Below are 26,959 nucleotides of genomic sequence, written 5' to 3'. Positions count from 1 at the left end.
ACTGAACACCCCTATTATGTCTTTGTACAAGTCTCGGTCAGCAGGAACTTGCTCAAACAGCACCTTGTTATGGCATCTCAGATGAGGAAGAAGACTCTCATCACTGAGGCATGTCCTGTATAAAGAGCATGAAACGGAGAAGACGATGTTTGTTACATATTGATGCCTATCAGCCCTGAAGATGGGAGCCATGTTTCATCCCCCCTGCGCTTGTCCGCCGCTTGGCAGACATGCCCCTTGCCGCTGCATAATCATATTAATTTATGCCCTGAATCAATTATGCATTCAGATTCTCCTGATAGCTTGTCACTTTTTATCCATTAGTCTTTGTGCGCCGGTTGTGGGATGGTAAATAAATACAGAACACAACACGCCCCAAGCCGCTAGAGGTGTGGTGAGGCATCCAAGTGTATTTGTGGAGATTTAAGGCTTATTAAGCGAAAAAGGGGCAGTCTCTTTAATTTTTCTTATCTTGTTTGACACCTCGGCGGGTTTGTTCATGGCGGCGAGGGAGGGGCCAGCAGGGTTGAAGGTGTCACATCTGAGTCGTATTTAACAAAGAGAGAGGAAGTTCACCAGGACGCTTGCCATAAACGATCACGCCACAAAATGCAAATAGTTCCTCTGATGAGGCATGTTGCTGCTCTCTTGACAGTGTCAGAGTAGCGCAATTACCTGGGAGAAGAGAGCTGGCACTGGAGGGAGGTACAAGCTGGAGGAGACAGGCTTCGGCATCTGGGCTCGTGTTCACAAATTGTCTTATAGCCGAGAGTGTTGATGTGGAATCGGATATCCGCCTTCAAACTGACCTTAAACAAGATATGTAAGGATGATTCACAAGCACTGTCATGGACTTTTCATTGAGAGAGTGCTCATGATAAACTCATCTTCTTTTTTATTTTGTCAGAGTGAGAGTACTATCACTGTGTTTTTTGCTAATGGCAAACCTCATTTGTTTAAATACATACTATCTGGATAGTGAGCTAACGTTGAGCAGCTCTCTCGGGCTAAAAGGGCATGTGAATATTTGGTGATACAGCAAACTGGATGTAGGCTGCTGAGGGTACAAACTTCACTTCTAATCCAGACGTTTCACAGAGACGACAGGGGCAATGTGGACTGTGCTGTTTTTGCATTCATCATAGCCACGGCCATTTGCATTCCATTAGATTGTTTTATTTAATCAAACCAATTAATTACACCAGTAGAAATTATATATTTAAAAAAAATTGGTTTAGGATTTACTTTAAAAAAAACACTAATTATAAAGAGGCAGGTAACACTTGCTAAGATTTTATAACTTTGTAACACAGATAGATAGATGGATGGACGGATAGATAGATAGATAGATAGATAGATAGATAGATAGATAGATAGATAGATAGATAGATAGATAGATGGATAGATAGATAGATAGATTGATAGATTGATAGATAGATAGATAGATGGATGGATGGATGCATGTACAGTATGAGGAGGAAAGCAGAGAAGCGATATGAAGCAAATGGCATTCCCTTTACGTAATAATAGGAAACCTATCAGGTTTCCACAGGGTTGAGGTTACACATCAATTAATGCCCAAATGCAGAGCAATCTGATCCATTTTAAGGTTGTGAGCTTCAGCAGTGTCTTATATTACGCAACGATGAGCTAGATATTTAACACCTTTCATTTCATTTTTTGCTGCTACAAAATGTTCAAATAGAAATAGCATTCCTCCATAAGAGGAATACCATCTGCATGCTTGATAAACATTTTGTTGGGTGTAATTAAAAATAAAAGCCTACAAAACTTTTTCAGTAATAAAGGAAGAAAGTTTTAAATGTTTGCTTGACTAGACATCTGTCTATATAAATAATATAAAAGTTATTTTTTAACCTAAATATTTTGCATTTAAGTCAGCTTACATGCAAAGTTTGAATAAATTCACTTTAACTTAAAAAAACCCTTTATTTTATTTGTCCAATTTGGAAAAATAAATACGCCGATTAGACTCACAATCACAAACTGAAGTCTTGTTTGATATTTGAACTCCAAAACAAGAAAGACAAATAATTCAGTACCAACGTGTGATCTTAAGGTATGCAGGTGTAGTATGAATATATTCCTGGACATACTACTTCTGGTGAATTGGCTTTCACCTATGGTGTACTAACAACAACTGGAAAAATGATTTACTCGGGTAAAGTTAAGTCCAATTTCACCACAATTTTTTTTTCCAACTCCTCTGCTTCTTTGGCCTCATGAGGTAGCAAAGAGTCCACTAATCGCATACTTCAGATTCTCAGCAAATGCATTGTTACAAATACTCCATATTTGGATTCCCTATTTGACATAATTGATATTTGCATGCAATATAGTAGGAAAGTGCTTATACAAACAGAAAGAATATTTTTCAAGTGTGCAGATCAGGACCATGGACAGCAGCCAGGATCTAGGGAGGCTTATGAAAAAAGGACTGCTTATATCTCAATTTGTAAATTGTCATATGTGTGACCACCAAACTAACAATGCATTCATTATTATGTATAAAAAGTAAAACAACTTCCGGTTACAGTATAATAAAAAAGCTAAAACTTTTTGCAAGCGCCTTACTATTCTTTTATTCATATCAGCAAAATCATATGTGATGGTGAAAAAACAGATACACACACAATAGCGCGTGCGAAATAGTATAGGCCGGATATTTACATAAATCTAAAGCTAAATCATGTATAAACGATACTATAATGTTTTATTTCACGCTGAAGAAACTATTTGAAAGTTTCTTTTCTGCATACCAAAACTGAAAACGCACCTCCTCTTTCTCCTAAAAGCTCGTGTCGTGCCGCTTGCTCTTATCTGCGCGTGCAGCTCTCACCAAGCACGCTTTATACAAAATTACGCTTAATTAAATTCAACGTTAATTAAGAGTCGAAAACGTGGCTTTAACATGAGGCTAAGTGTGCTAGTACACGTATGTAGAACGAGAATATCTTCACCAAAACCTAAGGGAAGTATTACATAAATGGACAAGATGTAAAGAGGGCGCGCACGCACACACACCCACGCTGACAAATAAAAAAGGATATAGGTTGAACTCTATAAATCATGACGCAAACATCCGCTTGCCTTTTGTCTGTCTCTTGTCACTGAATGGATTAATTCGAATCGTCTTTATGTTATTAGTTTATGAGCCATGAGATTAGATATGAATATGAAACAGTCAACCTGCACTGCGACTATATATCAAAGGCAATATAAAGGAATTAATACCTAGACAGGATGAGATGATGTATGAAAGCTGACCACCTCGATTTGATGCTTACAGACTTTTAACAAGTTAGTGATAAAGACTGATTGCTGAATGATTACTTAAAATGTTCACAACAAATATATATATGGGGATATATTTTTTTCTTTCTTTCTTTTTCTTTAGATTTTCATTAAGATATTGTTTATCAGTGTTGTTATATTCGTATGCATAAGTGGATAAGTTCTAATGTTCTGAAACATGGTTGTTTAAAACAGTTTAGTTTCATGGTTCCATTGACTTAGAGAAAACTTCTTTCTGTTCTATTTGAAACGCACAGATTCTTCAAAGTTAAGATAATGTGTGTAAAAACTTATTGACTTAAAAAACTCAATATTTGTAGTAAAAAAAAAAAAGTAGTTCTGTCAGAAATGGTAAAAGAAAAGACAGACAACCGATACAGTCTGCAAGACGTGTTTGGTTACTTCATTCCGGTTCCTTGACGAAATCGGGTTGAAATTGAATTGTGTTTCTTGAATAATTCATCTAATGATCAGTTGAAATTTACATGGAAGATTCGGGAGGTAGATCTTGCTGAGAGAGGGAGCTCCTGCGCAAAATTACGCCTTCCCTTCTCATTTGTTAGCCGTTTTATCTAGAAAGTTACCTATTTATATCCAAGTGTACACAACAACCCGAAGGCATCCTAAACTGCGCCGCAGCGTTTGAAGCTGAACAGTGATCGACACCTGCACTGACTGCACACTATAGGGAAAAGACACCGAGCGCACCAGCCAATTATCCCTCAGCCGAAGTGACACCCAGTGACCATGTGAGTACCGACATACTTAAGTTTATAGATTGCGATGATACCGAGCGTCACATATTACTTACATCTTTATGTGTAACTTCACTTAATTATATTTGCATATCAATGGCAGGTTAACCAACCAGCTCTCATCGCGCGCGTCTGCACAGCTCTCCACACTTCCAACTGATAAAGCGCGCGCATCTGACCCTAGACTGCTATGGACGTGATTATTAGTGTTTCGTTACTGATATTCTTGTTTTGTCAAAATAATCAAATGAATTGCAGCCTAGCATTTGGATTAAATAAAACTCTAGTAAAATCTAGATAATGAAAACGTTAGATGTAATAAATACAAGCAAATTAAAAGTGATACATTGAACATCATGCACTAGAGGAAACCTGGAGTGATGTTACACCGAGTGAGTTGTAACGTCAACAGTTTAGCCAATTAGAAATGAGCCACAGGGTGGAATCACTATCATGCACGAGCACCATCCTCCTAAGAGTCTTTGTATAAAAATAAAATAGAACATTTTTTTTATTCTACAGTACATGCAATTACGGGTACTTGCCTAGTAAATTACCTGGTAATATAAGGTAATTGCATGGGTTAAGCTTAGGTTTAGGTGTATAGGTTCAGGGTTTAAGGTATAAGGTAATGAGGTACCTTATTACCCATTTATTGCAATTACTATAAAAGTACAACGTTTGTACATGGGGAAAAGGACTGTAAAATAAAATGCTACCTACAGGATTATGTTCATGCTTGACTTTTACTGAACGTTAAATTGCAGAGTTGGTAATCTGAATCAGCAGGCTTTCTTATTTAATTTGATTTAAAACATCCACAAACTTCAACTACATGTTTAAATATCATAGAAAAAGCATGTCTAAACAGATATTGAGCGATGTACAAGTTTCCAATGTACTTCTAATGAACATTCAGATATTGTGGTAGTGTATATTAGGTCACATTTGTCTCAGTTCTTAGACTGATTAACACATATAGATAGTTTGTTACTTTTTAAAGTGTTTAGCTTAGGTTTTATTTCCTGTTTTCAATTTGAATTCCTATATGTTTCATGGTACTTTGACAAAATTAACACCGTTTTCTAAACAACTTTAATTTGTTGCAAACACTACTTAAATGTGTTACAATATTACCCACACACACACACACACACACACACACACACACACACACACACACACACACACACACACACACACACACACACACACACACACACACACACACACACACACACACACACACACACACACACACACACACACAGACATAATATACAACTTGAACAATTTTAGACTGTTGTATGCTCTCTAGAAAAAAAAGAAAAGAGAGAGAAAATAGCCCAATAGTTTTTAGAAGGTGGCATTAATCGAAGGAGTGCGAGCATGACAAGTGCTCCTAAAGATTTATAGATTTATATTGGCGTTGTTGAATTATCTCCGAGGTGCCTTTAATCTTGATTTAATTAACATTAAAGTGAACCATCAGTTAGAGGGGCCACATCGGATCAGAGGCCGCTGTAGTATTTGTGCACGAGAGAATGCTGATGATATGATTAGACTGATAGACAGCAGATTAAATGATCAGATCTCCACAGTCGCATGTGCTCATATGAGGCGCTTCCAGCTCGGATCAGGAGAAGCTTTGGAACGGATATACATTAGGTGGCAGCAAAGAGACTCTATTTTTAAGCAAAGGACATACACTGGGCCATGCATGACTTTTTGCAGTAGATCTTAAATATGGAGAATAAAGGAGTGCAAACAGAGATGCCATTATTTTAATACACAAATGAGGGATTTAAAATGCCAGTACGTGAATCTGCAAATATTAGAGCATGTTTTTCATATCACATATAACTAGTATACGCAATATTAATTCAAACAAGATTCAAATGTAAAATTGGCTAGGGTTAAATCATTTCTCTTTATATAGCCTAAAAGAAAATGCAGGTGATATTTTTAGTTTTGTTTTTAATGACCCTACAAGTTCAATGAAACCCTCAAGATATGAGGAAAATATTTTTAAATAAATATATGAGGGAAGAATAAAATGCTAAACTTTGCTAAGGTATTTATCTGACAAAAGTATTTGGCAAAAAATAGGTAAACTACTACAGGTTTTATTTTACTATGCAAAAAAAAAAAATGCATAGAAAAGCTCAAAGGAATGAGCATACATTTACTACATCAAAATCAGTTATTAATATTTCATTGGTTCTCTCTTGTTTTGCTTGTGTTCATAAAAGTATGACATGGCCAAAAATGATGTCTGCAAAGTTTGGCATATATCATTGCGTTATCACAAATAAAACAATTGATTCAAAGCACAACTATGCCATATGCTCACAAAATCTTTAACACAATTTTAATCATTTGAATCAAGTGTGAAGCTGTAATTTTTTCTAGGCAGGACATCACTTTTGGCAACCACTGATCCATAAAATGATTTTTTTTTTATTAGCCTTTTGTTATTAGCTTCCATCTAATATACTCTTTGTGATTTCAAAAGATGAGACAAAAGTAGATGTGATTTCAATTTAAAAGTCTGTATTTATATGATATTTACTGTAAAATCAACATTAATTGTATCCATTTAACATGTCACAATAATTTGTCATTTCTCAGCCTGATCTCACATTTCTACTTGTGTTATAAGTAATTGATTTATATTGATGTTAGTAATTTTCAGACTTTCATCTAGACATCTTAATTTCAAAGTGGTTAAAAAAGTGCAACGGACTCATCTCTGCAACTTGTGGAAACCACTTTGATCTCACTTTAATTTAAAGTAGAAATTAAACCAATTTTTTCATTTTAGTGGCTTGAATTTTTTATAGTGATCTGTTTGAAAGGTAAAATTGATCACACATGATAAAGGCATGATTATACAGTACACCATTAGATCAGGCCACAATTGAGAAGAGAATAATAGGACAAGCGTTGCCTGACAGCTCATGTTTGCCTAATAATTCACTGTTGTGGGATCTGTATCTTATAGACACTGTTGTTTAGGCAACTATCTGAAAGTGTGTTCGTGATTTGGTGACACTTAGCTAAAGTTTGCAGTATATTGCAGAGTCTCTTGTATGTGGAGCTGTCCAGGGTGCTGACATGTTAATGCAATCCTCAGAATTCAATTCTGCCATTGATAAAGCTGCACAGCAAGGAATGACTATAAGAGTATACAGGAAATAAAGTCAATTAAACCTGAAATTCCTTAACTGAGCAGGCTAACAACAATAAGCTAAACTGAGACCATAACCTTTTGCTAATGATGTACTAAGACAGTTTTTACCTGTTGATACCAGTTGTACCCTTCGTATTTTTCATGTAATATTTATTATCTACCAAAACACCACAGCAAAATTACTTTCCATTACATGCATGAGAAGACCATCATTTCTAAAATCATAAAAGGACGATACTTTGGAGACGTTGACTCGGTCAGCATTAAAGACACGTGACAGAATTTATGGCCGAGAACTAATTAGTCTTAAGTTTAATAAATACGTCATAAATTCAATCAGAGGCATATTATTGGATTAAGATTCATGGTTTAGGTCATTGAAATACATTTATTTTCACCAACTGAATTATTAGCGTGGAGACATAAATAACCTGGTCTAGCTGTAGCGATATCATTGCTGCATAAACAAAGACCACACGGCTGGCATGTGACAGAAGAGACAAGGTGGAAGTGGTGAAAAATAGGAGGGCTGATAATCCTGGGGTGTAGGATGGGGGTTCGGGGTCAGGTTTGCATTCCCCCCAGGGGAGAAATACATGCCGGGACGCTTGAGGGATGGACAGACCGGGACAGTCAGTAACACTCAGGCTACTCTCACCTCCAGCCCCGCGCACAATCCAAAACAATACACCTGAGCTATATCCGTCATTCATGCTGGCGTCAGTCTGCTGTCGCCTGCCTCTCCTCTCCCCTCTGTATTGAAATAACAGCATGGCCAGTATGACAGCAATAAAGCGTTGTTACACAATGTATCTTGCTTATTATTACCCTAGCGTTTAAATGAGCACTGCAGACTGAGGTTGGGATGTGACCTTTGGCATCTTGTTCTCTTTTGAAGTGTGCAGTGGAAGTTACAGGGACAGGTTGCATTTGAGATATGAAACTTTTCCTCTGCGTCAGCAGGATTTAGGGATTTGGTTGCATGTTAGTCCTCTGTTTGTGTCTTGGAGCTGATTGATTGTTCTCTTTAATTAGGAACGGTCTCCTTCAACTCTTCACGTTTCCTGTTTATATGACTGTGACTTTGTCATTCAGTTTTCCAGGGTTGCTAAAAGAAAATGTTTGGTAAAATATGCAATATGAACAATTATACTCCAATGATATTCTTGATCTCTTTTAATGATAGATATCCCTGATAATTGCTTTTATACTTAACTACAGAGAAATTACCTGGATTACCTATTTCTTAGTAAAGTCAGTTACAACTTAACATCCAGTTTACTCATCCTAATTTTTTTTAGGTTTATACTTTAATAGCAGTAAGAGATCAACAATATCATTATTATGTCAATACATAATAAAAGTAAACATAAAAGGAGCTTTAGAAATTTGAATATACTGTGTTTTTTTTGGTGTTTTTTCTGTCCTTGTAGAACATATTTATACAGTATGAATATGTCCCACAACCATAAAAACATCTAAAAGTGAATAAACAAAACAAAAAAATGAATAAAGCTCCCTTTAACCCCCTAGGTGGAGAAGTTTATCAGTGACTGGTAACTGGAGCAACTCTCAGGAAGCAGGTGTGTGTGTGTGTGTGTGTGTGTGTGTGTGTGTGTGTGTGTGTGTGTGTGTGTGTGTGTGTGCGTGTGTGTGTGTGTGTGTGTGTGTGTGTGTGTGTGAGGCACAGAGATTAAGAGAAATTAAGTGAAACATTTTGGTATCATGTGAATAATGTGAGCATTTTGTGTGTGCATGAGGATTGAGATATGATATTATATGTATTTCACTATCCTGAAGGTTAAAAAAAACAATGCACTTACAGATTTCGCACAATGATTACACTTTCACCTTGGGCACTTCTAGAACTGCCTATCAGCATTACTCAGCCTGCATCCGAATATGTGTACCTGACATACTACTACTACACGAGTTCTGTTCTGTATGACACAATTACTGTATATCACATGATGCCCAAATATGAAGTTTTCATGACACACTAGAGATGTACAACAACCTGATGATGACCATACTCCACCTGATGAAATTCTGAAGTGTGCAGCATTGCTATCCCATCATGACTGAGAACCTCACCCTCATGTTGTCCTAACCCCGTAAGACCTTCGTTCATTTTCGGAACACGAATTAAGATATGGAGAGTTCGGTTGCAAAACGCGATAAACGCCATTTTTTGACATTTGGATTTTATTATTGGAAATCACTGTTCAGATGTACCTTAATCTATGTGTGAATTGATGCCATTAATCAGATTTAAAAATGTACATTATAAGCCTACTACAAAATGTATTTTTTCACAAAACGCGATATCCGCCAGCCCAGTTTCTTTACAGAGTGCTATATAACGGTTAGGCTATAGAACGTTCAGGATGTCACGTGAGGAGAGAGTCACCGCCGGTGAAGTGCTCCTAGTTTGCTCAGTGATTTAACGATAACATCAAAACAAAAAACATATTTTTAAAAAGAGGATTCAATAGGCGAACTCAAAAACGTTTACCATTTCATTGTTTATACTGTCAGTCACGAGCTGTCAGTCACGTAGGCTACGTCACTGATCAACAGCTGTCTGTCAGTCAGAGAATCAAAGCTTCAGAGTCAAGCTAACGTTATGGATATCGATGACGGATTGGAGCCGTTTACTCCAGCTGCTGTTGGGAAAAAGAGGAAGGCATCTAAAGAAAATCATCAAAGGGAGAAGACCAAATGGACAAGGCATTCAGGGGAAGGTAAACATCAAAAGATTAATTGTGGTCATCGTGCGACTGCAAGTAATGTTGGTCTGTGTCATGCCGACAAACTGTCAGATGAAGATGTAGCCTTCAACTTCACAAAAATGTATAAAAACGCTACAAAAGTGGACCAGGATAAAATACTCCTGCGTCTGTCAACAATAAACAAATATTTTTGATGAAATCTGAGAGCTGGGTCACTCCTCCATTCTAGTCCATAGGCTTCTTGAGGGATTGAAACTTGCCGGCCTCGAAAAGTTATTAAAGACATCGTTAAAATAGTCCAAGTGACTACAGTGGCTCAATATTAAGTTTATCAAGCGACGAGAACACTTTTTGTGCGCAAAAACAAACCGAAATAACGACTTTATTTCAACTATTCATTTCCTTCTCTTTGGGCCTCTAGTCAGTTAAACTAGTGTAATTGCGTAGAGCTACGTCACAGGTAGGCTCACTATTGGCCGACGCTGGTCATGTGTGTAATGCATGTGACATACAACAACAGATCATACGCTGTTAAACTGGTAACCTGACTCGAGGCCCAGAGAGAAGGAAATGAATGAATAGTTGAAATAGTCGTTATTTTTGTTTGTTTTTGCGCACAAAAAGTGTTCTCGTCGTTTGATAAACTTAAGATTGAGCCACTGTAGTCAATTGGACTATTTTGACGATGTCTTTAATAAGTTTTCGAGTCGCTCAAGAAGCCTATGGACTAGTATGGAGGAGTGATCCAGCTCTCAGATTTAATCAAAAATATCTTAATTTGTGTTCCCAAGATGAACGAAGGACTTATTGGGTTGGAACAACATGAGGGTGAGTAAATACTGAACGAATTTTCATTTTTGGGTGAAATATCCCTTTAAGAGCCCATGAAAAAAAAAAGAAGAAAACAAAACAGGCCTTAGTAGTACTGATTTGAAATTAGTCAGATGGAGTGTCAGGAATTATTCATTTTCAGTTAGGAATTTATCGTTTTTTTTACGTTATAGGACAGTTACACTGCAATAATAGGGGACTAAAAACTAACTTTTCAAATAATTTGCCATCAAAAGGCTTGAGTAGTCTTAGCCTGACATACATTTTTGAAATATTTTCTTTTCTTTTGCACTTTAATGCCACATCTGTGTTTATTTGTGCCAATTAATAGAAATATTGACCAGAATATTTCCATAAAACCCCTATTTGCAGAATGAAAACGTCCCGTTAGAGGCAGTGGACACACGAATGTGAGTGTACGCCGCAGTTGATTGGATAGGAGTTTTAAAAAGCAGGTGCTGTCACTTTAAGAAGCAGTTCTTACCTGGACACCCGCCACACAAGGTAACTGACGCTTTATATCTTCAACACGCCTACATTTATGTACACGAAGCTTTTAATCACCCACTTCTGCATCAAAATGACAAACGGTTGCCATAAAAAGCATGTATGTAACACCTTCAACAATTTCACCCTCGTTTTAGTTTCATTTCAGTGTCGAGCGAGATTCCGAAATGAATACATTCACCCTCAACATCAACTCGAGAAAGTCAGAGAGATTTTGAGAACGAAGTGCGCGTGTATCAGATGCATGCGATTTTAAGATTGTCACACCGTCCCTGTATTCGTAACTTTAGCCCCTGTCGTTCGAAATTATGCGCATTGTTTCAGCGAATGGAGCGCTTGTCCTTGAAATGTTTAGTAACATTGAGATGGAGACAGACAGCGACGCGGTCGCCATGAGATCGATTCATTCCGTAAGCTTGAGAAATTGCTCAATTCTGTTGCAGAGCGACGTTTCTACCGAGCACATGGTAGTGTGTGTCAGGCGAAAAGCACGCTGGATGTGTTATTGTATTTGATGGGACACCCACCAGGATATAACGTGAGCTGAGAGCTGCAGTTTCAGCCAATATAAATCAGCAACACATCTCTAGCTGCTCTGATGCCACATATGCCCTTGTTGAGCTTTGTTTATTTGCAAAGGAGCCTGATCCCAATTCACAAACAGCCTCAAAATGTGCCATATCACTACACTGTATTTTACAGAGCCTACATTAGAAAATGTAGGGATATTTATTAATTCATTTTTTAGATCTGATTATTTGTGTCTATACTATTGTGTTATCTGCACTCAGCTTATAAACGTTCCTCACAGATTTGTAAACTATACCCTCAATTTTGCTATTTGTATTCATAACTGCACCAACTGATTTGTAGTAGGCCCTACCCTCAGTTTAAAAATAGCCTTTGTTTATTTATCTGTACCTACATAAAATATTTATGTGTTTCCAACTAGGTAACAACAAACTATTTTATGTTTTGGCAAATTGTTGGTGAATTTGTGCAATCTCTCTTTTTTTTAATGAACGTTTTCAAATGATATGCTTACTGAGTGTTAGGTTTGGGTGGAGCTTCAAGCTTAATTTTTATGCAAATCATACTTTTTTGTTCAAATATTTACAAAAATGCCAATTTGTCAAATACAGTAGGTTCTTTGACCTCAGGTTTGTTTTTCACACACCAAAAGCTTTTCTGCCTGGTTTCGGGTCACGCTGGGCTTATCTATATATTATCTACATACTGTTACATTCCTACTTATAATCTAGGGGTGTGGTAGGAATAAACAATACAAAGTTAGGAGAGACTTTGATGTTCCCATCTCCAGACCCAGAGTCACTACAGAACACTTTTTTTGTCTTTTAATTAACAGACAAAAGAGAAAAAAAAGTGTAGTCAGTAAATATAAACAGAACAGATTGCTCCAGGAAAATGGGACCCAAAATAACAAACAAAACAACCCACTAATTAATACGGGGAGGGAAAACTAACTTGCATAAAGAAAAGAAAAATGCCAAAAGAAATACAATTAATTACCATTTCTCCCTTTTCTTGTTTGTATCATTAATACATTTAAAAATATTTTGTAAATGAACTAAATTGCACATACAGTATTTCTAATTAATGGACCAGCCCACAAATATTTGGGTAATTAGCTAAAGTGAAGATACAATGTATATCTGTGAACATGAATGGTTAAAATAAGTAAGTTTACAAATCTGAGTACTATTTATAAACTCAATCAAATCATTGGCACAGATTGTTCTACCTCAAATACAACAACAAAAGGGAGTGTCTATTGTATCTCAAATTTGTAGCTACAGATTGTGGCATATATTCACTTATAAACATTCATCAACTTGCACATCATCAGTTGTGGTAAACGGAAGCTCAAGCATGTTCACTTGACGTGTGAGAACCAATGAGGTTCATTCTTGTGTGTTTGAGCTTCCACAAGAAGTTAGTTCTCGAGCGTCAAGCAGGTTCGGTTGAGCTTCTGTTTATGTTCGCTGATCAATGTTTATATGTGAATAAAAGACTAAATTCAATCTGTTAATCATATAAAGCAATCAAGTCTCTTCAGAAAATGTGTACTAAACCGCTAAATTCATATGGATTAATTTGGTAAAAGTGGTAGTTGCGTAGCTGCAATCTTTTAGGCCTAGTTTTACACCTTCAGTGAAATGTGACCCAGTTTCCGATTTTTTGCTCATATGTGACATAGATCGGATGCGTTTTATGACCGTGTAAACAGGAAAAAAAATGCATGCATTCGGATATTTCGAGATCGGTTTCAGGCCTCGTTCATATGTGGAAATAAATCAGATATAAATCAGATATGTGCCAATGCGACTGTCATGTAAACAGGCAAATCAGATTTTCTGAGGCATTAGGCTAAGTCTCCGCGGTTTAATGATGAGAGAAACCCCAACGCGCATCTGCCAAGGGACGGATGGTGTCGTCGTAGGAGAGGAATGTGGACATACGTTGACACAACATATCAAAAGTATGCTTGCTCATCCTAAAACTTCGGACCTACTGGTTCTCGTTAAAGCACGCCACGATCTCATGAAAGTGCGTATCTATAGCACAAATTTTATTTATCGTACCATTTACGCCAAAAATAGTTTTTGCGTGCATATGATACGCTGTTTTCTCGTGCATATGATATGAATGAATGAGGCATTTATAGAGCGGTTTCAATAATCAATGGTAATTTCAATAATATGCACTTTATGGCGTGTAATACGCCAAATGAAAAACTATTTTTGGCGTATTAATGGCGCGAGAAAAATATAATTAGTGGTAGGCTATAGATACGCACTTTGCGTGTTGTATATTCCCACCAGTCCTGAGAACTCTTTCGTACACAATAACTGAAGCATATGCGCAGGCTGCAATGATGGCACTTTTCGTCCTCCGCCTCAAAATCATGGTGATGTTTGGCAAACTTCGCATTGCAGAGCTAGCATCAAGCATATTTCGCGTTCGTCCATCTGTGCAAGAACCCCCTTTAAGCATGCGCAATGTTTTAGATAGTACGGCAAGTGTAAACGCATGAATCGGATATTGCTCCCAATTAAAAGAACGTGTAAACGGACGGTCAAAAAAATAGGATATAGGCAACAAATCAGAATTGGGCATTAAGACCTGCAGTGTAAACAAGGCCTTAGATTTCATCTAAAAGATCTTCATTTGCGTTCCAAAGACGAACGAAAGTCTTACGGGTTTGGAACGACATGAGGGTGAGTAATAATTTTTTTTAGATAATACCTATCCCTTTAACCTCAGTATAGCTTTGTTAGCACTCTGAACTTGACAGGTCACCGCGAGATTGAGTTGACCAATGAAATGACACCAGACTGTGTGCATACATTTTTCTAGAGTTTTCTGTTTTATTTAGAGGAATCATTCATCAAAAAAAGAAAAATACAACCATGTACCTGTATTCATGGCTTATATAGTTTTTACAGTTATCTACAGTTATATTTTAACCTGAATTTCGCCATGAAATTAGTAACCCAGGCCCACTTGCAAAACATGCCTTGTAACATAACATTTCTGTAAAATTTCCAGGGACTGGCGCTAAATGTATATTCAGTTTTATCCGAAACAGATGAACGTGAATCTGGCTTCGTGTTTTATTACATTGGTTGTTGTATGTATTAACGAGGCAGTTTTTAAATGAAGTGTCCGGTTAGTTGCGCTAAAAAAGGTATATGCTAATAATCTACCACCAGTACTAAACCCTAACCTAAATTTAACCGATCGTGTTAACAAAAGAAAATTTGAAATAAAAACACATTTGCTGAAGAAACCATGCCATTTTAGCTTGCCGCCACAAGTCTACAAGCTTGTTTATCTTGACTCCTGTTTCACGGGACCCGTACCTGATGTCGCAAATGCAGTAGGTGAGTTAACAAGCAGGTTTACTACGTCAGAAAAGCCATGTATTGTGTATTGTGGAAGGAACTATTCAAAAACAAGTCTTGAATAATTAAAAATCTGCCCCTGTAATAATTTGTGCGAATAGGAATACAAATTCTTGGTGTTTTAGAGCCATTAGTGCTCATTTCAGCTGAAAAGTGCAGTAAATTGTATGCATAGGTGTTTGGAATTTTGCAAAAATACAGGTATATGCACGTTTTTCCAATGAGCTTTTGCCCTCAGGTCATTCATAGCATGTGTGACTTTTCTTCCGTTTTCTTTTCCATATAATCATGAGTCTTCTGGACTACTATTATACAGTATCTGCTATCCAAGTATTCTGATGCCATACAGTCATCTGAGAAACAGAGTGAAATTATCAAACTTGCCATTTTACCAGTTTTGAAAGTATACTAAACAGAATTGTTTTTCATTTATCAGTGACAAGATAATATGCAAATTTTGAGCTCTATGGCATAAGAGTTTTAGTGATTAATATAGTGATTTTTTTTGTCCATTTTGTAGCTTGACCCCTGCTTACTGTATAATATCGCTGTATGGAAAAGAGCAGCCTGAACATGCATCAGAACGTCTCCTTTTGTGTTCTACACAAGAAAGATAGTCATACAGGTTTGCAACAACATGAGGGTGAGTAAATGATGACAGAAGTAACCCTTTTAATGTCCATTTAGAGCAAAGATTTTTCTCTAACAGCCCATGTTGTAAATGCAATGTTGCACATTATGTACCAATACATGCAAATATTGCTCAAACATAGTCAGCTGCTGTTTTATTCGTGAGTTAAAGTCTCCGCAAATCCTGCGTTGTGAGATGAGCAGGAACGCTGGAGAGTATTCCCAGAAATGTGAACCCTCTTGAAATAGCTGTTTGTTTGTTTGTTTATGGAAGTCTGGTTTTTGGGGAGGTTGAACAATCAACATTTTTCACATGAGACAGGCATACATCAGGGACCACAGATCCCAGAGGCTCCCGGCTGATGACAGTTAGCTCCCTAGTCCGGAGATCAAGGCTCCCACTTCCTTGAAACGTGATGCTTCTGCTTTTCAGTAAAGCGCCTCTTTTCTGCCGGCTTGCAATAGTAGATCAGCCGGCGCTGTGTACTAGTACACAAGCAAGAGGGAACGAGCCGGTCAGCTTGCCCAGCAGCCTCTTCTCTCTCTCTCTCTCTCTCTCTCTCTCCCTCTCTCTCCTTCTCTCGCTCTCTCTCTCTTTCCTCCCTCCTCTTTCTAACCCTCACTTGCCAAGCTAGGGTCCTGCTTAATGATTTTGAGAGAAACACACAGCCCCTGATTCAGGCTAGCTGAGTGAAAGCAAGCAGGCTTTTTGTGTGTGTTTGTGGTCGCTGCACTGGGAAAGGGGAGGAAAAGCGAGAGGCAGCCGGCGGGCGGACGTCCTTGTCCTTGAAAAACTGCACCAGAGAACTCTTTGAGGGAAGCCAGGATCCAGCGTAAGTAAGGCACACCTCTGACGGGGAGGGACAGAGGGGTGCATGGGAGACCTGCTGCTCTGTGTTGACCCGCCAGGCTTGACTGAGCCACGGTTGTTCTGGATATGTGGCGCTTGGTTCTTTAAATGCTTAATGCTTTTGACAGGGGATTAGGTGAAACATAAAATGCCTTATGTCTCCGAAAAAGCCTGCCAAACTTTGTTCCGTCAAGCTTGTAGTACAAAGCCGGCTAATCTCTTGTTTCTCTGCGAACTGAAGCATACTGTCACAGCATTGTAGTCTGTAATGATTTAGTTGTTTTATATTGTGTTATAATAGGACAAAATACAGTGGGTTACGTTCTCGTGTAAGGACTACCAGCTTGTAGGCCATGATTTCATTTGTGCACCATGGAAGTATCGCTTAAGATTATGCATCTTTCACATCATGCCCGTGATTTTGCAGACACAATACAAAACATGCAAATGTGCGCTTGTTTCAATCCCACTGTATTTATGTAGAGCATGAGGGAGTTCGTTGTAGCTCTGTGACTGCTCTGCTAGCCAATCCAGGTCAGCCAGTCAATAATTCCCACATACTTGGAATACTGAAAATTTGACACCAGCTAAAGAGGCTTTTCTGATCATGTTAGTACTTACGTTGTACAACCAGACAGGCTTGGATGATTTTTTATTTTTTTGGAGGGATATACTCGCACCCTGTTTCCTGTGTATGCATCACTCCCTAATTGATACCCGAAGCTTTCTGAATGTGGATCGTCTATTAATACACACATCAGTGATGCCTGCCACAGCTCAGCCGCATGTTTGCAATAAAAACTACTGATCTACTGTCTTGCCATTTCTCTATATTGTCTAGTGGTTCTACTAAAAAATAGACGGCAGTGAATAAAAAAAGTGTTGTTGTGCAGATGTACAGGTATTTGCTTGTGATCCACAATATATCGGTACCATATCGGTTATGGGTCGATATTGGTGTTTTTTTCTGCACATTTCTTCTATTTTTACATTTATTTTACCTTGGCCATCCTCTAATGGTAACTCAAAATAGTCTTTATTTATCAAATTATTTAACAACACCGTTAAATGTATTCTTTAACAAATGTCAAAATAAATATAACATTTTGGACTGACAGCAATCACTAAGATACGTGGTCTAAATGCATTTAGATGTATATATGTCATCTCTGGAAGGCGTAGGGGCATAAAATGTTTGTCCAATCATTGCATGGTACGATTTCCAACCTGCCTGTCAACGTATGTATTTGCATACCTCCGTGCACCCTGCTCGTACAGACATCACACGTCATCAGCACGTTCATGCTATGCAGAGTTAGACAGACGTCAGTCACCAAGTACTGCAACCAAAACCGCAGCCACTTTTTGCTGCGTTCATGCCATAACTGCTGTAATTTGGAAGTGGTTTGAGACCTGAATTTATGCATTTCAATGGCAACTCTATCAACGCCAAAATTAATCTGAAGCAGTCAGGTGGTATAGGCCTGTGTTCTTTTAGTTGTTTATGTTCATTATAATTGTAATTGCAGACTCTGCTGTGTGCATTCAAGTTTGGGACGCTCTAAAGGGAGGGTGGCATCATATGTAGGGCCCTATAAAATCCGTTTTATTTTTTTCCAAATTCCGTTTTATTTTTTCCCAAATTCCGTTTGAATTTTTGTAAATTCCTTTTTTTCCGTTTTAAGTTTGGGGAATTCAGTTTTTTTATTATCCTTTACTGTTATTTTAGTCGTAAAAAGAGTGTGCTTTTAATGTTAATGATTAAAATGTACACAAATAAAACGGGAATGACCTTAAATTTATTGAGGTAACAAACATCACAGTTACTTTTCAGGACAAATACTGCATGATGCAAACACTGCACTCAAAGTACTTCAGGTAACAACAAAATATTAATGGTTATGAGCTTTAAATTGTCCAGTAAAATAAATTATATTAGTTTATATAAGTTTAAATAGAAGTCACACTCAGTCTCTCTTTCGCGCAGTGTAAAGCGCACTTTCAGACACACTCGGTCTCTCTCGCGCACTATCGAGTGCGCTCTTGGACACACTCGGTCTCTCGCGCGCACTATCGAGCGCGCTCCCGGACACACTCTGTGTCACTCACGCAGTGTCGCTCGCGGAGTTCGCTTCGCTTTTCTCCAGTCCGGAGTGCCTCCGTGTGCACAGAGGAAAGGGGTTGTGTGTGTGTGTGTGTGTGTGTGTGTGTGTGTGTGCGTGTATGTATGTATGTATGTATGTATGTGAGAGAGACGCGTGAGTGACAGAGACGGAGGGAGAGCAGGGAAAGGAAATGCAACTGAAAGAATACACTGCGTGTTTTAAATAGCGTTAAAAAAAATGAAAATCGAAACTTAATATGTGGCGGCCGGTGTTGATTCTGTGGCGCACCGCAACGAATTAGTCTATGTGTGGGAAACACTGCATAAAAGTGACGTGGGAACTGCTCGGCTCGTTACTGAGGGCTTTGCGTCAAGTTTCTTAACTTTTTCGCCGACAAAAAGCAGAACCGTGGAGAGCCGCTTCGCCATGCTTTCATTGTTTTGATGGGAGAGAGGCAGCTGAAATGACGGGAGGGGTTGTGTGACGCCTTGTGTCGCCCAGATTTGCTTCCCCCGGTCTGCATTTTCCCCAGACATACGTTCTTCTCCCACACAAAAACATAATTTCATTCCAAATATGTAAAATTCCACGAAATTCCGCATTAACACTAGATTCCGCGTTAATTTGCCAATTCCGCGATTCCGTTCGCGATTCCGTGATCACGGAAATTATAGGGCCGTACATATGCTTTTAAAGCTAACGTGCTCTACCTTTAAGACTATGTTTACTAGGATACTCGCCAAGAAGGGCATTTTGACATTTGTGTGAAATTGTCCGTTCAAGCGCAAGAAGACGTGTAAGAGTGCTCAATTCAGTATTCACGGCTTTCTGGGTGATGCTTCAGATGTGCAGTTTGCAAACACACAAAGATGTGCACACACTTTCGCAACTTCCTACATGTGCTCTCTCGTTCTCTTACGGTGAGTGTGCATGTGTGAGAGAATGCAACAGAGGGCGCTCTCAGCCAAGCCACGGTGCGTAAAGCTCAGCAGGTAATATGGGTGTAGCACTTCAAATTAGGCACGGTTCGGTTTTTATCACGGTTTTAGGGTCACGGTTTTGGTACCTTTCGGTATGTGCTATGTTCAGGGAAACAGCACAAATAAATACAAGAGAGCAAATAAACAAATAAAAAAACTGTGCTTTTCAGGTTTTTCAGGTATCTGTAGTTTTCAGGTACAGAAATTGAATAAAGTAATCAAATGTAAAACATTGCATATTCTTAACTGTAGAACTTAAATAGATTAATCATAATTAAAGTTACAAAAGCTATTTAGTCAAGAATAGTGAGTGATTTCCTTGTCTTTTGTTGTTTGATTAACATTAAAAACGCAGACATACAGAATATGAGGCACCTGTCACTTTAAGACATAATGCACAGATCCAGTACACTGATACTGATACACATGCGTTGTCTTTCTCAACTATGTACGTTCACTTAGGACATAACTGACTATGTTTGCTAGGGAAGATTGGCATGTTGACATAATTTTTTGTGTGAATTTGTCCATTCAAGCGCAAGACTTTCCGTGTACGCGCTTTGGATGAGTACACTCACAATCTTCTCACAGCGCGAGCGCAAGTTCTCTTTCGTGTCTTCTTGTGCTTTAAATGAGTTTAGTTTAAACATATATACATACGGCACTCGCATCGAACAAAGTTTAGGGGAAGCCAAAATGTGTATCCATCAACAGAAACGTGCATTAGCTTAACTCTGCCTGTTTTACGTGTTGTTTTTTTCAACAAGCCATATTATAGATGCTTATGCGTCAACAGATTTGAAGTGAACCATGGTGCAAGTGCGTGCTTAACCATGGGTGGAGAATGGTACAGTTACAGAACTGTTACACCCCTAGCATGTAATGAAATTACATCTGTGCTAAACTTATTTTTTGCCTCTAACTCAATTACAGGTGACTGTAATAATACAATGTACTAGCCATCGGCTAATCAAAGAAATTTTTTAGTCACCTTCCACAAATTTGTCCGTATATGCGATTTACTCGCATTGTAGAGAGTTGTTTTTTGAGCACTAAATCAGCATATTAGAATTAGAAATAGGATCATTTGACACTGAAGATTGAAACTGAAAGCTCAGTTTTGCTACCACAGAAATACATTTTAAAATAGACAGATAATTGTAAGTAAAAAATATATATTTTACAATATTACAGTTTTTACTGTATTTTTAATCAAATAAATGCAAATTTGGTTAGCATAAGAGATGCCTTTCAATCTTTTGAATGGTAATTAACAATATATATGTACACAATTATTTATTTATGGTTTCAAGACTTGAGTTTATATACTGATTATCTCTGTTCCTGTAAAATATCTATTTACTGCTAATCCACGGTTTGCTTTTCAGTGCAAAAGGCCTCTGAAATCCTGTAGACTTTGAGCAAAGATGATCTTCTGATTAGTATTCCAGTGTCATAATGTATCCGTCAAGTTTACAAGATCACCCTCTTCCCAATATATTCTGGGGCATGGTACACAGCATGTCGCTTTAGTTCAGCAGGATTTGACTCTGGAGTTGCAAGAGTAGCCTATGCATTAATTTCTGAACACTGAGGTCTTTTGATTTCCTGTGAAGCTGGGGATCCACATAACATGCAGTTACTTGTTCGCATATGCGTCAATTCATTATCTTCAAAAGAGGTATTTAGATAGTTAATCCTGGGGATTAACACACTGAATTAAGAAATGTGTATTTCCTCGCACCCACTACCATAAACGCTGTGGCCGAGATATTCCTGTCCAAGTTATATGGAGTCAATTATTATTATTATTAGTTTTTTCATTGTGTGAGATGTGTAGATATAATATGGTAATTTGTTTTAGCTGTAATAATAATAATATATTTTTTTAATGTGTGAAATGTGCAGATATACTGTGGTGTCTTTTTGCCCAAATTATTATTTATTTATGTTTCAGTTTGATGATTTAAGAAATTTTTGTATGAAGGTAAAAGAGTAGCGAAACTCAAGAGCATGTAGATGTGAATTTGAGAACTTGTACAATAAATATTCATACTTGTACGCTTACACTCACTGCTCCAATGTGAAACCGCTCCACTCGCAGACAAGTCACAAACTTTTATTCTGAATTTGAAGCTGCAGACAAGTAGTCACAAATGTGTAAAATGCCATTTACAGAAACACAATGACAGACACAAACTAGAAATATATATTTTCACTTATTCTTTCATTCACATTTGCAGTACAACCTCAATTAGGCAATTGCAACTTCTCAAATCTGTCACTGCAATTTCAAATGTCGCGTCTTGACTTTTGCTACTCTGTTCGCGATAAATTAGATGCAATACTAACTAGTGCACTTGCTACTAAGTGGCGGCAAGAGTGAAAGGGGGCGGGAGCGGGGCTGTTTTATTGGTTGTACATTTATTGGTATGTGTCACGAAACCCGCTTTCTTCGGGGACGTTCTTCTGAATCTTCAGAATACAAGTTTGTGACAATTGTCTGCGAGTACAAATTTCATCATTCAACTTCAGAATTTTATTTCACAGGTTTTCACATTGGAGCTGTGAGTTTAAATTTGAGTGCACAAGTACAAATATTTATTGTACAAGTTCTCAAATTCACATCTTCGTGCTCTCGAGTTTTGTCTTTTTATATTTGTCTTTTACCTTCAGTTTGTTGTGCGGCTAAGGTGTGATGGTGTTTTTAACTTTCAGCCTTGTGAGAGGCCAGTTTGAAATGTGGCTTCCTAGAGAAAATTAATCTTCTATGGTTTATTAGTGGAGGCCACACTCTGAAGTATCCTTCACCTTTTGAATAATTAACAGGCAAGCTAAACAATGTGGTAGATAGATGCCATAAATCTGAAGGCCGTGGAGGAATACTCCTGGTCCAGCATTCATAAGGAGTCTCAAGCGATCTAAACAACGGTGAAATGAGATGAATTAATTGCGTTGTTGCTTTTGGCATCTGCAATGTTAACGTTACTTGTAAAAAAAGACCCATCAGTCCAGTCAGCCTCTTTCCTTATGCTCTCTCCTCATCCTTGGTGGATGGCTCCAGTGTTTTCTTTAAGACTAAGAGCTTTGTGTTAAAGCTACTTTCAAATTCTCGACAGATCGATACCTATAGATCCTCTAATTGGAAGCCATTAGTTATGGGGTTTATAAAGCTAGTAATTATTGTGTGTAATCTTGCAGAAAATTAAATTTGGAGTTGTGTACAGTGTATTGGAGAGAAGTTTTTTTTTTTCTGCTGCATTTACTATCTTCCAGGTGCTGCACGGTCCTACTTGTTCATGTGCAGAGCCAACTTTAGGTTTTCTAGCATAATATACAGCATTTATAAGGTAAAGCTGAATAAGAGGGAGCTGTTTCGGGACTAGGCTTTATGAAAGAATGAGTAAACTGGGGTCGAGTTTTTTTTTTATTGATTTTTTTTTTTTAATGTAAAAGTATTTACCATTACTTTTGATCAATTAAATGCATCCTTGCTGAATAAAAGTTAATTTCTTTCAAAAATAAAATCATACTGACCCCGAACATTTAAAGGGTATAGTGTACATAATATTGAGTAATACTGTAAGCATCTGATATGTATGTTAAATATAATAATTTATTTTAGTCGGTATGACACACTATTCTGATATGATTCTGGTTATGTCATGGACTTGCGTGTGGACTTAACCAAAAATACTTTGTATGCTCTTTATTTTATGATTTTTTATATCATAATGCAGTTGCAGTACTCATAACATGAATATATTCAGTAGAGGAGATTCATTGTCTGTTTGGGAGTTAACAACGATAAAGTGAATATCTGAATATAAAATCTTTGCAGTGGATGAGATGATGACAGTGCCTAAGGCAAACACACACACTTGTTAAAATGAAGGAAAGCTAGAACTGCTACATGAGTGTAATTCTGGTGGTGCTTTAATTTGACTTGTTATTTATTATGTCTGTCTGTTTGTCGAATTAATTCAAAGTAATTTAAAATGTTTTAAAAGTAATGTTTTGTGTTCAAGATGAATTAAGTCTGATTGGCGAATTCTTAAGGACTTATGTGCTTAAAATGGAAGTGTATGGGCAGTCTAAGCAATTTAATGCAAACAATTTAGCATAAATGTTTAAGCTCATATTTTCATAAAATCACCGATACAAATTATTTTGCACACAGAAACATGTTAATTAAGATGCATAGGTCCCACATTCATGGAATCCTGGAAAAACTGTATCAGGGGATTTTTAATTGGGTATTTCCAGTGGATAGTGGATTTTTTTAAATTGCCGAGTGCGCGCGAGCGATCATTGGTAACTGTTAATTTACCAATGATCGCACGCGCGCACTCGACAATCGACTACTGTGGACTTCGACCAAAATCAGGAAGTTTATACAGGTATGTGAGCTGGCTGAATTAACATCACTTTTATTCATATCTTTCACATCTACTGCAGTCAGATTCACCGTGTTCACTCTGAATAAAATCACTCACATGGCTGTGCACTTGTCGTGACACATCAAGGATGTTAAGGGGCTAAAAGAAGGTTTAAAACTTGCCCCATTTAAGTCAACACGGTGCAAATTTTTAAAAGAGGATAACACGATGTAGGCAACACTGATTTTTGTCGTTGTTCTCTGTACTGACAGCACTCCAATTTACAAAAAAATTTGCTCAATGTTGAAATTGACCGGAGTTCTCCTTTAAGTTTAATTCCCAATACAATCCTGATTTACAGTTTGTTTTGTTGTGGTAAGTAAAATAAATTCAATGTGAATCAACGCTTAATCATAGGATATGTTTTCATGAATATTACCTGTCAATGCATAGACCCAGAGCGATGTGTGTAATCATAAAACATCTCAATGATTACTAAAAAAGCAGCAAGAGACCACTTTGAAAGTGGTGCACAATTGCCATGCAACAATAGGATCAAATGATATTGTGTCTTTAACATTCTGGGCATGTTGTTCACCAGTCTAGATTTAGAACTGGACCACAAACAGAAAGCATTGCACCTGGTACAGTGTGCCTGCATGAACACCTCTTTAAAATAGCTCTTGTTTTTTTGTTTGTGTGTTCAGGAGTATCACCTAAAAAAGTTAGGTGCGTTAGCTTAGCTTTACGCACGGTATTTTCAGCGTAAACTAACCAGGGTGATATGCAAAACACCTTTTGTTTAGCTGTGTAAATGAAAATTGCTAATCAATTTTACCCCTTATTTCATGGCCTGTGGTTTCTGCCCCACCCCCACCAGCTGGTTAATCATGCACAAGCTGAACACTTCATTACCCAGGACATGTTTGCCCCTTAGCGCTTTCTCGCTAGTAAATTAGTTCTTTCTATTTATACAGGTAAGGCAGGTCAGAGGTCTCCGGGTTGCAAAAGGTAAAGGGATGAAATTAATATAGCGCCAAACTCTTCTGGCTGAGAGCCTCCCAGAAGAAAAGCCCTCCAACTTAAACAGTTTCATAAGGAGAAATGAATTGGCACTGTAGGAGTGCGGCTCTTTTTGTTCTAGCCTCAGATTGGTCCTGCTGTGTTCTTTCTGTGCTGCACTGCGTGTCCTTTGAAGCCATGAGCTCAAATCTTGGAAGCCTGTTTCCTACCCAGTGCCTGTCCTATCTGCCTCCGCACCTTCGTCCAGGTTGTTTTTGCGGTTTCATCACATTTCTTTTGTAGCTGCATTGAAGTGATTCACTATTTTGCTCTTCCTGCTAAGAGTACTTGTGAAAATTGAGGGAGGACCCGAGAGATTTGAGAGAGCAGTGTTTTATCTCCATGTAATCCCAGAGTGACAGTGTGTCATCTGTATGACGAAGCTAGTCGAAGTCCAGGGAGCTTCATCTGAGTTTTATAGGGGATGAGGCGAAACGGATCCATTTCACAGGTGCTCTGGACTGAGGTATGCATCTTTTAGGTTTTGTTGACCTTGTCGCGTAATGGTCACATTTGGTGGTCTTGCAACCTACTTAGATATGGGTAATTCTCCTTATGCCCCAAAACCACTATTTTTTTGGTTGTTTTCATGTCATGCAGTGCAACCAAATAGTTGTATGTATATATACTGTAGTTGTACCACATAACATGGAAAGTGTACCTACCACCTATACTTGAAATTAGCAGTTCTTTTCCAGTATTTGAAAGAGATCTAAAAAAGTTTTCTCTGCCACAAGGATCAGTTGGAGTTCTCTGGATGATGCATTATCATGTTTACTGTTATTACCTTGTCAATTCATAATGAATGAAATCATGTTTGCAGTCGTGCTACCCTGACATTTGAGAATAAAATATACAAATTGCTGGACAAAAATTTTAAATTATCTCAACAGCTTCTAAACTACTGATGTTTGTAAAATGTGTTTATATTAAAGGTTTCATACCTAAAATAATGCTATAGTATTTTTTTAATTTTTTTATTATGAAGATACATAAACATTTTAAATAATTTTCTTAGTCTATTCATTTGTTCGGACAGTTGCACCTGACATTTTGGGGGTTTAAGATAACAAAACATAAAATAAATGTTTATTATTTAAATATACTAAAAATGAATTCAAACTAAATAGGTTTTATAGAAGAGAGATATGTCATCATGAATTTATTAAATTATTTTAAAAGGAAATAATACACTTGGTCACAAAAATATGCATGTCATTGACCCATATATACCTTTTTTCTGCACAATTTGTCCAAAAATATATTAATTTAACTATAAATTATTAGTAGTAGTAATAATAAAATAGTAATTACTATTATTTAATGATAGTACCATTATTATTACTAAATAAAAGCATTAAACAAAATCAAAAAATATTATTATTGTAATAAGTATATATAACTGCAAAAAAGTATTTAAGTAAAATAAAATTGCAATACAACTGTAAAACTACAATGCTAATATTAATGGCTGTTTAATTTCTTCCTTCTCATTAACCATGTTATTTTGGCAGAAAACTGCAGGGAGCCGATAAAGCTTCTCTTTGGTTGACAACAGCTAGTTTAGGGAAAATGGTTGGCGCAGGTTGCATTCTGAAATGCACGTTAAAAGTGACCCAAACTGAGATGGAGTTTGTGTGGAGCAGCAATTATTGCTGAGACACTGAAAATACTGGAAAATGACTGCTCACAGA

At 37.4% G+C, this 26,959-nt stretch overlaps 1 protein-coding gene across 13 annotated transcripts in view; it reads left to right on the top strand.

Moving 5' to 3' along the window:
• The window catches only part of esrrga (estrogen-related receptor gamma a), a 276,809-nt gene that overhangs the window by 74,497 nt on the left and 175,353 nt on the right, over positions 1-26,959 (top strand). For 3 of the 13 annotated variants that reach the window (XM_077239799.1, XM_077239808.1, XM_077239798.1), the window contains 2 exons: positions 8,797-8,846; positions 11,199-11,330. The exons of 2 other annotated variants lie outside the window; for them this stretch is intronic. The gene's annotated coding sequence lies outside the window, so the exon portion shown is untranslated. Of the gene's footprint in view, positions 1-8,796; positions 8,847-11,198; positions 11,331-15,779; positions 15,903-16,380; positions 16,723-26,959 lie in introns of those variants that run through there. 8 more of the 13 variants (XM_077239807.1, XM_077239795.1, XM_077239797.1 and 5 more) reach the window with 5 other exon arrangements.

Source organism: Siphateles boraxobius, unplaced genomic scaffold (assembly GCF_051911475.1).
Source record: "Siphateles boraxobius isolate OS27281-9 unplaced genomic scaffold, OSU_SipBor_1 22, whole genome shotgun sequence".
Taxonomy (NCBI): domain Eukaryota; kingdom Metazoa; phylum Chordata; class Actinopteri; order Cypriniformes; family Leuciscidae; genus Siphateles; species Siphateles boraxobius.
This window is presented reverse-complemented; position numbering and strand designations above follow the sequence as displayed.